The sequence below is a fragment of the Solanum verrucosum genome, unplaced genomic scaffold (assembly GCF_900185275.1).
Source record: "Solanum verrucosum unplaced genomic scaffold, falcon-dt-bn FXZP01000188.1, whole genome shotgun sequence".
NCBI classification, from domain to species: Eukaryota; Viridiplantae; Streptophyta; class Magnoliopsida; order Solanales; family Solanaceae; genus Solanum; species Solanum verrucosum.
Window position 1 is genome coordinate 692,535 of NW_026020409.1, and position 11,723 is coordinate 704,257.

General features: G+C 38.8%; 1 pseudogene; it reads right to left on the reverse strand.

Moving 5' to 3' along the window:
• Positions 1 to 297: 297 nt before the first annotated feature.
• Positions 298 to 10,546, reverse strand: LOC125840597 (uncharacterized; annotated as a pseudogene).
• Between the last annotated feature and the right edge of the window lie 1,177 nt (positions 10,547 to 11,723).

Genomic DNA, 11,723 nt, shown 5'->3' on the forward strand with positions numbered 1-11,723 from the left:
TACTCGCCCGAATTCAATTCTGTAAAGTCGTACAGATTTCTTAACGAATTATCTAACTACTTATGTCATCGAAATCATAATTAACTCACCCGATTATTACTAGATTTCTCTACACCTTAATCACTCCGATTTAGTCCAAATCTAGACTAGGTTGGAAAAATCCAAATATTACGAAAAAGTTTTCTGAACCCAAAAAATTTTCCCGTTGGCTTTTCTATAAGGACGAAACCCAGTCGTTACAATAGATACCAATTTACCCATCACTCGTCCCCGAGTGACAAACTTAGGGAAAATAGGCTAAGAAAGGAATGAAGTAGTACCTAAATCGACGAACAATTGGGGATACTTCTCTCGCATGTCCCTCTTGGTTTCCCATGTAGCTTCCTCAACTGGACAATGTTCCATTGAAACTTCACGGACTTAATCTCCTTGGTCCTCAACTTGCGCACATCACGATCAAGAATTGCAATCTGTTCCTCCTCATATTGAAGGTCATTGTCTAACAGAATTGAGTCCCACTTAATGATGTAATCCCCGTCACTATGATATCTCTTCAACATGGACACATGAAATACCAAATGAACACCTGATAGATTAGGAGGTAAAGCCAATCTATACGCTAACGGCCCACACATTCAAGAATCTCAAATAGACCAATGTATCTAGGACTTAGCTTGCCTTTCTTACCAAATCTTATCACCCTTTCATGGGTGATACCTTAAGAAGAACAATTTCACCGGATTGAAACGCCATGTCTCTTACCTTATGGTCCACTGATGTGACGCTAAAATACATATTTTAATCATTATTTGCCTCATATTTATTATTTATATTTGTCCTTTTTGAGCTTGGATTTTATGAATTGTGCTAAATATTATATTTTATTTGTAGGATTAAATTGGTGGAAAAATAAAGAAGTTTGGAGCTAAAACAAATTAAAAATGAAAGGTTGAAGAAGGAAATCAAGCAGACAGTTTAATGGATTAAATTTAATATAATAATATATTTATATATAAAGTTGGTTATATGTAGGTCCCGTTTTGCCATAGATTTCCCAAATAATATTTGGGGGAAAAATTGATAAATAGTGTTTGTCCATACAATTTACCATTATTTGGCAACTATTTTAGGTAAATATCCCAAATTCCTAAATACTAGTTTTTTTTAGTATTTGGGCCAAATCTCATTATTTGGGATCTTTTGAAAATTGAAATTTTACACCAAACTTTTATCTTTTACAAAAACACCCTTTATAGTAGTTGTTGCGTTGTATTACTTATTTTTCTACGTGAACACCAAAGTAGCGATGAAATATGAAAGTAATGATATGGTTATTGATGAAAATGATAAACAATCGGCTCAGGGTAACAAAATCATGTGTTTTGTCTACTTCACGATGTATGGAATGATTCTTGTTGCACTCACTCCAAACTACCACATTGCTCTAGCGTCATGGACACCACTTGTTATTTGTTGCAACGAAGATCCAATTGACTTGTAATACAAATTTATGGTTAGTTTTGATAGTTTTTAAAACTTATAGGTACAAATCATTATTTTTCTAAAAAAATGAAATATATTTTTCAAATACTATGGTCAAACACATGGTGAAATTTCATCCAAATTTTCACCCAAATAATATTTGTTAATCTATGGTCAAACGCTAGCATAGAATTTCATCCAAGAGATTCAAGTTGGCTGCTTGTATGACATGTGGCAGCCATTAAGAGACCAACTCTCAATTGAAGGCGGCGGCAACACAAATTCCTTCCGGGTTTTGATTTCTTTATTTGTTTTTAGCTCAATTATTTTATTTAAGATTTTCTATATCTATAAACAGTTCATAGAAATAATTATTTGGGAGGTCATTGATAGGAGATACTTTTTAAGATTCTTTTCTTCTTCTTTTGGGGTTAGATCTTATTATTTTAGTTCTAGTTTTTAGCTTGGGAGATTAACTTGCAATTTCTTGATTTCCTAAGTTTATTTTGAAGATTTTGGCTTTGAAATTCAAGTTGAGATTCTAGGTTTATTCTTCTCATTAAGTAAGTTCATGATTTCTTCATCTAAAAATATGAATTGTGTTCTTGCTACTATGGGTAACTAAATTCACAACTAGGATTGTGGGAACCATGAACGATTAACAAAGTATGAATAGTAACTAAGTAATTCTTGAATAGTGTTGTTGCATGCATTGATAATTCTTTCGTTTAGAAGTCTTTTTAACGGTTGCAAACGTTAGAACTCGCCTTGTAGCTATTTGGCGGACCAAGGAGGTAGTTAATAAGAAAAGAATTATCAACATAGATGTAATACCCCGACTTTTCAAAACGTCTAAATTAACTTGTATCTTCATGGAAAGACAAGAAGGGTGAGTAATAAATTAAGAATGATGTGGTATGTCATATTTTGAGTGTTCAAGGGTTGTATCTCAATTTTTGAAGTTAGGTAAGTGGCAAAATAAAAGTTGGCGAAAGTTATCGTAAGTTCCTTTTTAAAGATTTCTCTAAAATTTGGGTCAAATGTCTTGGATGTTTTCTCCCAATATATAAAGAGTTAGAAGGCTTATCACCCATTAAATCGAAGCCCTACGAGTCTAGTTTACAACGCACAAAACCATGTATCCAACCGACATCGGAGTAAAACGTTATCAGGATTTTACTACTAATTGTCGGGGCAGAATCCGGGTCGGGTCAAAAATGTGGTATGTTGGTTTACTCAACATTTTAAGCAATGAAAACATTTCTTTTCACTTCCAAACCAGAAAGAAAGCTTAAGAGATGGTTCCTATGGAGTTCTTGCATATTGAAGGTTGGTTTTTGACGATTTCTACCATTAAAAGTTGCCCCCGTGCCTAGAAACGCGATCTCTACACGTGGCAATCGTTTTTCCCTCCTATTAGCTGCGTTTGGAGCTAGTTTTTGAAGATATAAATTTGTAGTTATTGGTGTTTCTTCAAGGTATACACTTGGTTAACTAAGGTAATCATCTCGGGACCCTTTTATGGTTGTTTTTATGAATGTCTACGGACGTTTCGATAAGTTGGGGCAATATGGAAAATCTGTCGATTTAAGATTAATTATGAACTGTTTATAGGTGCATTTCAGTTGTGTATATATAGTGATTGTGAAGCTTAGGACATAAGGAACAACTTTTTTTAAGGAACTACGGTCTTTCGAGCGTTCATTGGAAAGGTATGTTAAGTCTATTCCCTACTTATGGCATGTTTCCTTAAAGCTTAGGAGCATTGTAATTGGATTGTTCTCCTTGTTACACTTGTAGCCATTATTGTTGATTGTTGGCTGCTCGAGTTGATATAATCCTCCCTTGTCGGGATTCTTATTCAGTTAGTAGCGTCCCTATGTTGGACACGACTTAGAGGCTATTTGTATAGGTTGCTTATAACTAATTTGCTCACTTTTAGCGATTGGATTGTTATTGTTGCCCTTGGGGCTATTGTGGTTAGCTGCAGGAATATGATCTATGCCTAGAAGGGCTATGTTCTACCTACAGGGCTATATGGATGCCTAAAAGGGCTATGAGTTGCCTACGTGGCTATATTGATGCCCAGAAGGGATATGAGTTGCCTATAGGGCTATATTGACGCCTAAGAAGGATATGTGTTTCCTACAGGGCCATGTTGTTGCCTAAGAGGGCTATGAGTTGTCTATAAGCTATGTTGAAGCCTAAGAGAGCTATGTGTTGCCTACGGGGATATATTAATTTCTAAAAGAACTATGTGACTGCCTACGGGGCTAGGGGACTATTGATAGGGGTATATAGGTTGATTGACACCTTTCGGGCTTATGTGAGCCTGAGTGGGTGGTCTTGTGTGCTGTTTGTACCTGCCGAGCAGCTTATGGGGGCTTGGTTAGGTTGTTGTTTTATTATTTTTGATAAGTTTATATTTAGGAGTAGGTCAGTACACTTATCTTATCCTTGATTTATTTATCAGATTATTCTAGTATATCAGGATACCTCTTCATGTCTATTGCCTTCCATACTTTGTACATTATTTCGTACTGACACCCCATTTCCTGGGGGCGCTGCATTCATGCAAGCAGGTCCTGACAGACGACCGAGTAGACCTCCTCAGCAGCAGGATTGACTTTTATCTAGTTGGCTAGCCCCTTTCTTCTGGAGATGCCAGAGTTCGAAGGTTTGTTACCTATTGTTGTATATATCATTATGGGTAGGCTGGCCCTGTCGCGCTAATCTTTACTAATCTTAGAGGCTTGCAGACTAGTGTGTGGGGTGTATAGCTACGTTATGGCCATACTGGCCTATGTTGTTGGTTTGTTGAAGCTTGTGAGTTGTTTGATGTATTGTATTGATATATACCTGCTTTTAGTTTTGGTATAGATATCATGGTGGCCTCAACGGCCTAATCAGGAATTCTGTGCTAGTTGGCTATTTAGTTATATGATCTCCTGGGAGTAGTTGTTTCTTTTATAGATCAGTTGACAGGGGCCTTGCCGGCCGAGGGCTTAGTTTTAAGCCGAAATATACTTGTTTGTTTTCTTGATTGCGTGTGGCTGCCATGCGCTAGTAGGAAATGGTTCAGCAGGGTCGGCTCGGGCCTGAGTTTTGGCATTAGGAGCCAGTTGCGCCCCTCGAGTTTGGGGCATGACAGACATAGATTTAGTGTGATACTATTTAATAGTCTAATGTCAATTGGTGTGAGGGTATAGACTAAGTCATACATTGATGTGATGTCTAATATGAGGTAAAGATAAGGGTTAGTAAATTATACACACGTAGCTGGACCAAGGTGCGGGGTGAAATTTTCTAGTTATCGGACCAAGGAATTGGAGATAGTTAACTTATCATTTTGCATGTAATACACTAGGAGAGGATTACTATTATTAGGAATACCGCGTTATGAGCTTATGGGGAACACGTACACCCTAGTTACTTGATAACAACAAAGTTGGAATCTTGCTCACTTGTTACTTAACTACAATCAAGAATTTGTTTCACAACCCTCCCCCCCCCCCTTACTTACTTGTTTTGGAAATACGTTGACTAAAAGAATATAATCGTAAGTTAAGATTAAGTCTAAACCATATTCGTCGTGGGATCGACCCCAACCTCCAAGTTGGGTTCTTTACTTGATAACAATCACTTATACTTCTTTATGGAGGTGTAATTTGAGCGTATCATCCACATACTTCTTCTATCTACTCTGGTTTCACATCTCCTGCCCCACCTTATCTTGAGCATCTTTCACTAAATCAACCCCCAAAGGTTTCACATCTCCAGTTCTAAACCATCATATGGGTGATCTACATCCCCTCCCATAGAGTGCCTCAAACAGTGCCATATCAATGTTGGAGTGATAACTATTGTTATAAGAAAATTCACACAAAGGTAAGAACTTATCCCAATGCCCTCCAAAGTCAATCACACATGCCCTCAGCATGTCTTCTAACACTTGAATAGCCTCTCTGATTGCCCGTCTGTCTGTGGATGGAAGGCTGTACTAAAAGTGAGTTGTGTGCCCAATTCATCATGTAATTTCATTCAAAACATAGATGTGAGTTGGGTACCACGGTCTGAGATGATAGAGAGGGGCACCCCATGCAATCTCACTATCTCTTTCACATAAACTTTAGCCAATTGTTCAGCATTATAATCTATTCTCACCTGAATGAAATGGGCTGATTTAGTCAATCTATCAACTACTACCCAAATAGAATCAAACCTCCCTAAGGTCTTGGGAAGACCAACTACAAAATCCATGGCTATTCTTTCCCACTTCCATTCCGGAATTGGCGTTCTTTGAAACAAACCTGCAGGCATTTGATGTTCATACTTCACTTGTTAACAATTTTGACACTTCGCCACAAACTCCACTATGTCCTTCTTCATACCCGACCATCAATAAACTCGCTTCAAATCTTGGTCACACCCGGATGAATAGAATATTGCAAACCATGAGACTCTGCCAACAATTTCTCAATCAAGTCATCTACTCTAGGAACACATATTCTCTCTTTAAAATTGAGCACACCATCCGCATCAAGAGTGGTCTTTTGTGCCTTACCAATCGCAGTCTTCTTTCTAAGCTCCTCCAAATTTTCATCTTCAATTTGTTTGGCCTTGATCTCATCAATGAATGTGGCCCTTACTTCAATGCTAGCTAACACCCACTTTCTGAGATGCCCAACTACATGAACTTAGACTCTAAGGTCTGAATTTCTTAGCCAAAGGTCTCTTGGTTATACTTAAGCAAGCTAAACTACCCATACTCACTGCTTTTCGACTCAAAGCGTCTGCCACCACATTAGCCTTGCCTGGATGGTATTGAATGGTCACATTATAATCTTTAAGTAACTCCATCCACCTTCGTTGTCTCAAATTCAGGTCCTTTTAAGTGAACACGTGTTGTAAACTACGATGATCAGTAAATACCTCACACTTAACACCGTAGAGGTAATGTCGCCAGATCTTAAGAGAAAACACTACTGCGGCCAACTCTAAATCATGTGTTGGATAATTCCTCCCATGCACCTTCAATTGACACGAGGCATAAGCTATTACTTTCTTATCCTGCATCAACACATCACCCAAACCAAAATGTGAAGCATCACAATAAATAATAAATTATTTACCTTCAACTGATAATGCTAGAATAGGCGTGGTGGTCAAGAGAGTCTTGAGCTTTTGGAAGCTCTCCTCACATTTTTCAGTCCATTCAAATGGTATCTCCTTTTTGGTCAAATTAGTTAAGTGAGTGGCAATAGAAGCAAAAATTCTTCACAAATTGACGATAATAGCTAGCGAGCCCCACAAAACTCCTAACTTCCGTCACAGAGCTAGGCCGAACCCATTTCTTAACTACCTCAATCTTTTGAGGGTCTACCATTACCCCTTCTTTTGAAACTACATGTCCCAAAAATGTAATCGAAGTCAACCAAATTTTGCACTTAGAAATTTAGCATACAATCTTTGCTTCCCAAGAATACCCAAAACAATATGATGATGGTCGGCATGCTCTTCCTCACTTTTCGAATAAACCAAAATATCATCAATAAAGACTATGACGAAAGAATCAAGAAATGGCTTAAACACCCCATTCATTAAACTCATGAAATCTGCAGGCACATTGGTCAAACCAAAAGACATAACCAAAATCTCATAGTGCTCATAGCGAGTTCTAAATGTCGTCTTAGGCACATCCTCAGGCCTAATTTTCAATTGATGGTAACCGGATCTTAGATCAATCTTAGAGAAAACTGTTGCACCTTGCAATTGGTCAAAGAGATCATCTATTCGAGGCAAAGGGTACTTGTTTCGAATAGTGAACCTATTCAATTGCCGGTAGTCTATACACATTCTCATACTACCATCATTTTTCTTAACGAACAAAATTGGAGCACCCCATGGGGAAGCACAAGGGAGGATAAATCCCTTATCAAGAAGCTCTTGGATTTGAGCCTTAGGCTCTCTTAATTCTGTCGGAGCCATGCGATATGGAGGGATGTAAATGGGACGAGTACCAAACTCTAAATCAATGCAAAAATCTATATACCTATCCGGAGGCATACTAAGCAAGTCACTAGGAAACACTTCTCTAAATTCTGACACCACAGGAATAGACTCAATGGATGGAGCTTCAATCTCAAAATCCCTAATATGAGCCAAATAAGCCAAACAACCCGGCTCTACTAATTTACTAGCCCGAATGGAAGATATAATCTTAGCTTTCTTAGGCTTGTACACCCTTCCCACTCTAATTTTTTCCCTTCCTGGAATTTCTAGATTTACAGACTTAGTATTACAATTAAGCACAACATAATAGGGGGACAACCAAGTCATGCCTAAGATTACGTCAAAGTCAGTCATATCCAAAATCACCAAATCAGTCCAAGTCTGAAAACCCATAAAACAAATAGGACAAGCACGATAGACATGGGTAACTATGATTGACTATCCAACTGGGGTAGAAACATGAATAGGGGCATCAAGAATATCACAAATCATATCAAATTCTGAGGAAAATCTCACCGATACATATGAATAAGTTGAACCCGGATCAAATAAAACATTAGCCATCCGATCACAGACAAGAATAGTACATGTGATCACCGCGTCAGACGCTTCTGCCTCATTCTTGCCCAGAAAAGCATAACATTGCGCCCTATCATCTTGACGAGCCACTTCCCTGTCTGGTTGCACATTACCCCTACCTCTGTTGCAATTTCCTCTACCTCCACGACCTCGCTGATTATTTCTTCATCCACCTTGTGGACGCCCTCGACCATTATTCTCGTTCCCAGCGAGTACCACAGCTCTAGAAGGCTGCTGCGCGACATCGAATACACGTGGGTGGGGGCAATCTCTCATCATATCCCCAAGTTCTTCACAATTGTAGCAAGTACGATCAAAAGATGGTCTGAAAATTATAAGATGGTGGTCCCGAGTAATTACCTGTAGAGGCGGGCATGGCGGACTGAATTGGCTTGGCTGCCAGCGTTGGCCTCCTTGAGCCTCTGGAATAAGAACCTTGAAAGTTGCCTGAAATCTTGGCCCTTTTTGCCAATGCCTTAGCCTGACCGTGTTGCTTCAGCCCCTCCACTTTCTTAACATAATTTGTTACCTCATTAAATCTCCTCCCTGCAGAAGTCATATGAATAGATAATACTTGCAACTAAAAATTCAGTCCCCTAATAAATAAGCGGATGCTCTCCTCCTCAGTAGTCACCAATTAAGTAGCATATCCAGACAAAGTATGGAACTTGGCATCATAAGCAGCCACAGACATACTCCCTTGTTCCAAAGCCATAAATTCATCTTTCTTACGTCTCTCAAAGTTCTAGGCACATATTTTTCCAAGAACAGAGCATGAAACTTGGTCCAAGTAAGTGGAGGTAAAGTAGAAGATCTCCATTCCATATAAGCTCTACAACACTGCTTAGCCTCACCTTGAAGTTGAAAGGACACAAACTCAACCCATGCTGATGGATAATTCCCAACTTATGAAGCCTCTTATAGCAATCTAAGATGAACTCATAAGCATCCTCACTCTCAGAACCAAGAAATACATGAGGCTTTAGCTTCAAAAACTTAGTCAACATTTCATGCTCATTACCAGTCATAACAGAACCCAACAAAGGACGGAAGAAAGCATCGTTACCTCTAGTCCCACCCACCTTGGGCGCAGTGTTAGCAACATGAGGATTGTAGGAGCTTGAGTTGCTTGAACCGAAGGAAGCACTCCAGGACCAACCAACCCTTTAAAAAATGACATGATTTGTCGAGCTAACACTGGTCTATGGGGGGAACATCGGTAGTCTCAGTCTGCACCTCTTCCTCATGTCCCACATCCTCAACATTCTCAATATCAACATTCTCCTCTTCAATCTCCTCATGATGCGCAAGAGGATTCTCATTCACAGGGGCATTCTCAACAAGAGCTCCATTCCCAGCAAGTGCTACTTTTTCACGGTCTTTACCCCTAGCTCTTCCTCTACCTCTGCCTCGACCGTTCCTCAGCTGGAGCATTGACGGAAGCTACGGGCCTGACGCCGTTGTATCTAGTATTAACCATCTACGGACAGAAGAGTGAAAGAGGTTAGATACCAATTTGAATCGACAGATACCAATTGGAATCAAGTTATAGCACGAAAGGAGAAAGAGAAAATAGAGAGATTTCCTAAATTCCTATAGCCTCTCGAAGAAAAGTAAACGTGTCTCTGTACCGTTCCGCGAGACTCTACTAGACTCGTTTTGGTACATTAAGATCAACGAACATAGGTTCTGATACCAACTTTGTCACGACCCACATCGTCGTGATTGGCACCCACACTAATCCTCCGGTGGGAGAACCACTACTACAATCCAAACCAAGCAACTAATCTAAAAACTAAGGCATTTACTTATATGAAACCAGTTAAGACTAAGGAAAGAAATAGGGAGTTCCCATAAACTCCAACAAAAGTCTAACAACGAACTAAACAATGCAGAAGAAATAACCTAGAACCTGAAAGTCAATGTACCAGAACATCTAAAGTTCAACAAGTCTAAACAAGAAGGGATGCAACCCCAATCTAATGAACTAATGAACTAGTTAGAACATAGTCTAAGTCCGGAAATGGTGGACATAAACGAAAAAAAAACCCATGGCAGCCCGAAAGAATTGGCTCACCCTTGAATTCGAACGATCATTGATCTCCTAAGCGAGGTCTGTCAGTAACCGCTTGAAGATTCCCTATACTCAACAAAAATAAGAGCAAGTGCAATACAGTACACAACCACAGTGTACTGGTAAGGTCACGCGGTTATCCCACTAAATGCAACATACATAAGTCATCACAACAATATAATCACATCCATATATCGAACATATACAATATTATCAACATTTACTAACAACGAACAACTTCACATTTCTCAAGATACACAATTATATCAAATCATTGGTCCTCTCATGGAACCCAAACCCAAACAGTTAGCATACCGAAACGTGGTACCCGATTCAATAATTATGTCGGAACGTGGCAACCGATCCCATAGTTATGCCGGAATATGGCAACCGATCCAAGTTAGTTAGGTCGGAACGTGGCAATCGATCCATTCAATACACCACAATCACAATCACAATCACAATCATAAGTACATCCTCAAGATCATACATTTAAGTCATGATTTCTTGGCAATCATCATTCATCTATCTCATTTATATCAAGTGTGATTAATAATGCAACATTCAAATGCATGCAAGTATCATAATGAAACAAGAACAAACATACATCACACAATCATAGAATCACAACCATCACCTACCTCGAAACAAGCTTGAAACCCTAAGAAACTTGATCCTTCCCTTTTCGGATTCGTTCCGCTTGTTCTTCGTCTACAAACAATCAATATAATACGGGAATCAATAAACAATCACTAATTACCCGAATTACTAACAATTCTATGAACCCTAAGTTAAATCCATTATCTCAATTAGGGTTGTTTCCACCATAGAATCTTGATCAAAACCCTCCCCCATCATTAATTACTCATTTTATTACGTTCTACGGATCGAAAAATGGATTCGGGGAGTGAAAAGCTTACCTTTAGCCTCAAGAATGGTGAAAAACTGTCAAGAAGTCGTATGGGGTCATTCCTTAGCTCTAAAAGTCGAAAAGTGCAGAATAAATACGTTTAGGGGTTTATTTACGACTTTAAGTCGCGTCTGGCACGCCATAGCGACCACCACCCTGCTAGAGCGACCAAAATCCCCGCCAAGGCTGGTTGCATGAAACAGTGAGCTATTTTAACAATTCCGATTTATCCCCATTTCATAACACTTCCTTAATCAACGACGCTCAGAAAATAACGTTCACGCTAAGATCGATTTCGAGAGTTCTACTCGCCCGAATTCAATTCCGTAAAGTCGTACGGATTCCTTAACGAATTATCTAATTACTTATGTCATCAAAATCATAATTAACTCACCCGATTGTTACCATATTTCCCTACACCTTAATGACTCTGATTTCGTCCAAATCTGGACTAGGTTAGAAAAATCCAACTACTACGAAAAAGTTTTCCGACCTAAAATTTTTCTCCATTGGCTTTTCTATAACGACGAAACCCAGTCGTTACAATTTATTTATTTAAGAAGTGTTTAATGTGACATGAAATGTCAATTAGGAGAGTAATTTAGTAGGCAAATTTAAAAACATGAATAACCACGGATGAAATTAACTTTTATTAGTTACTTATAT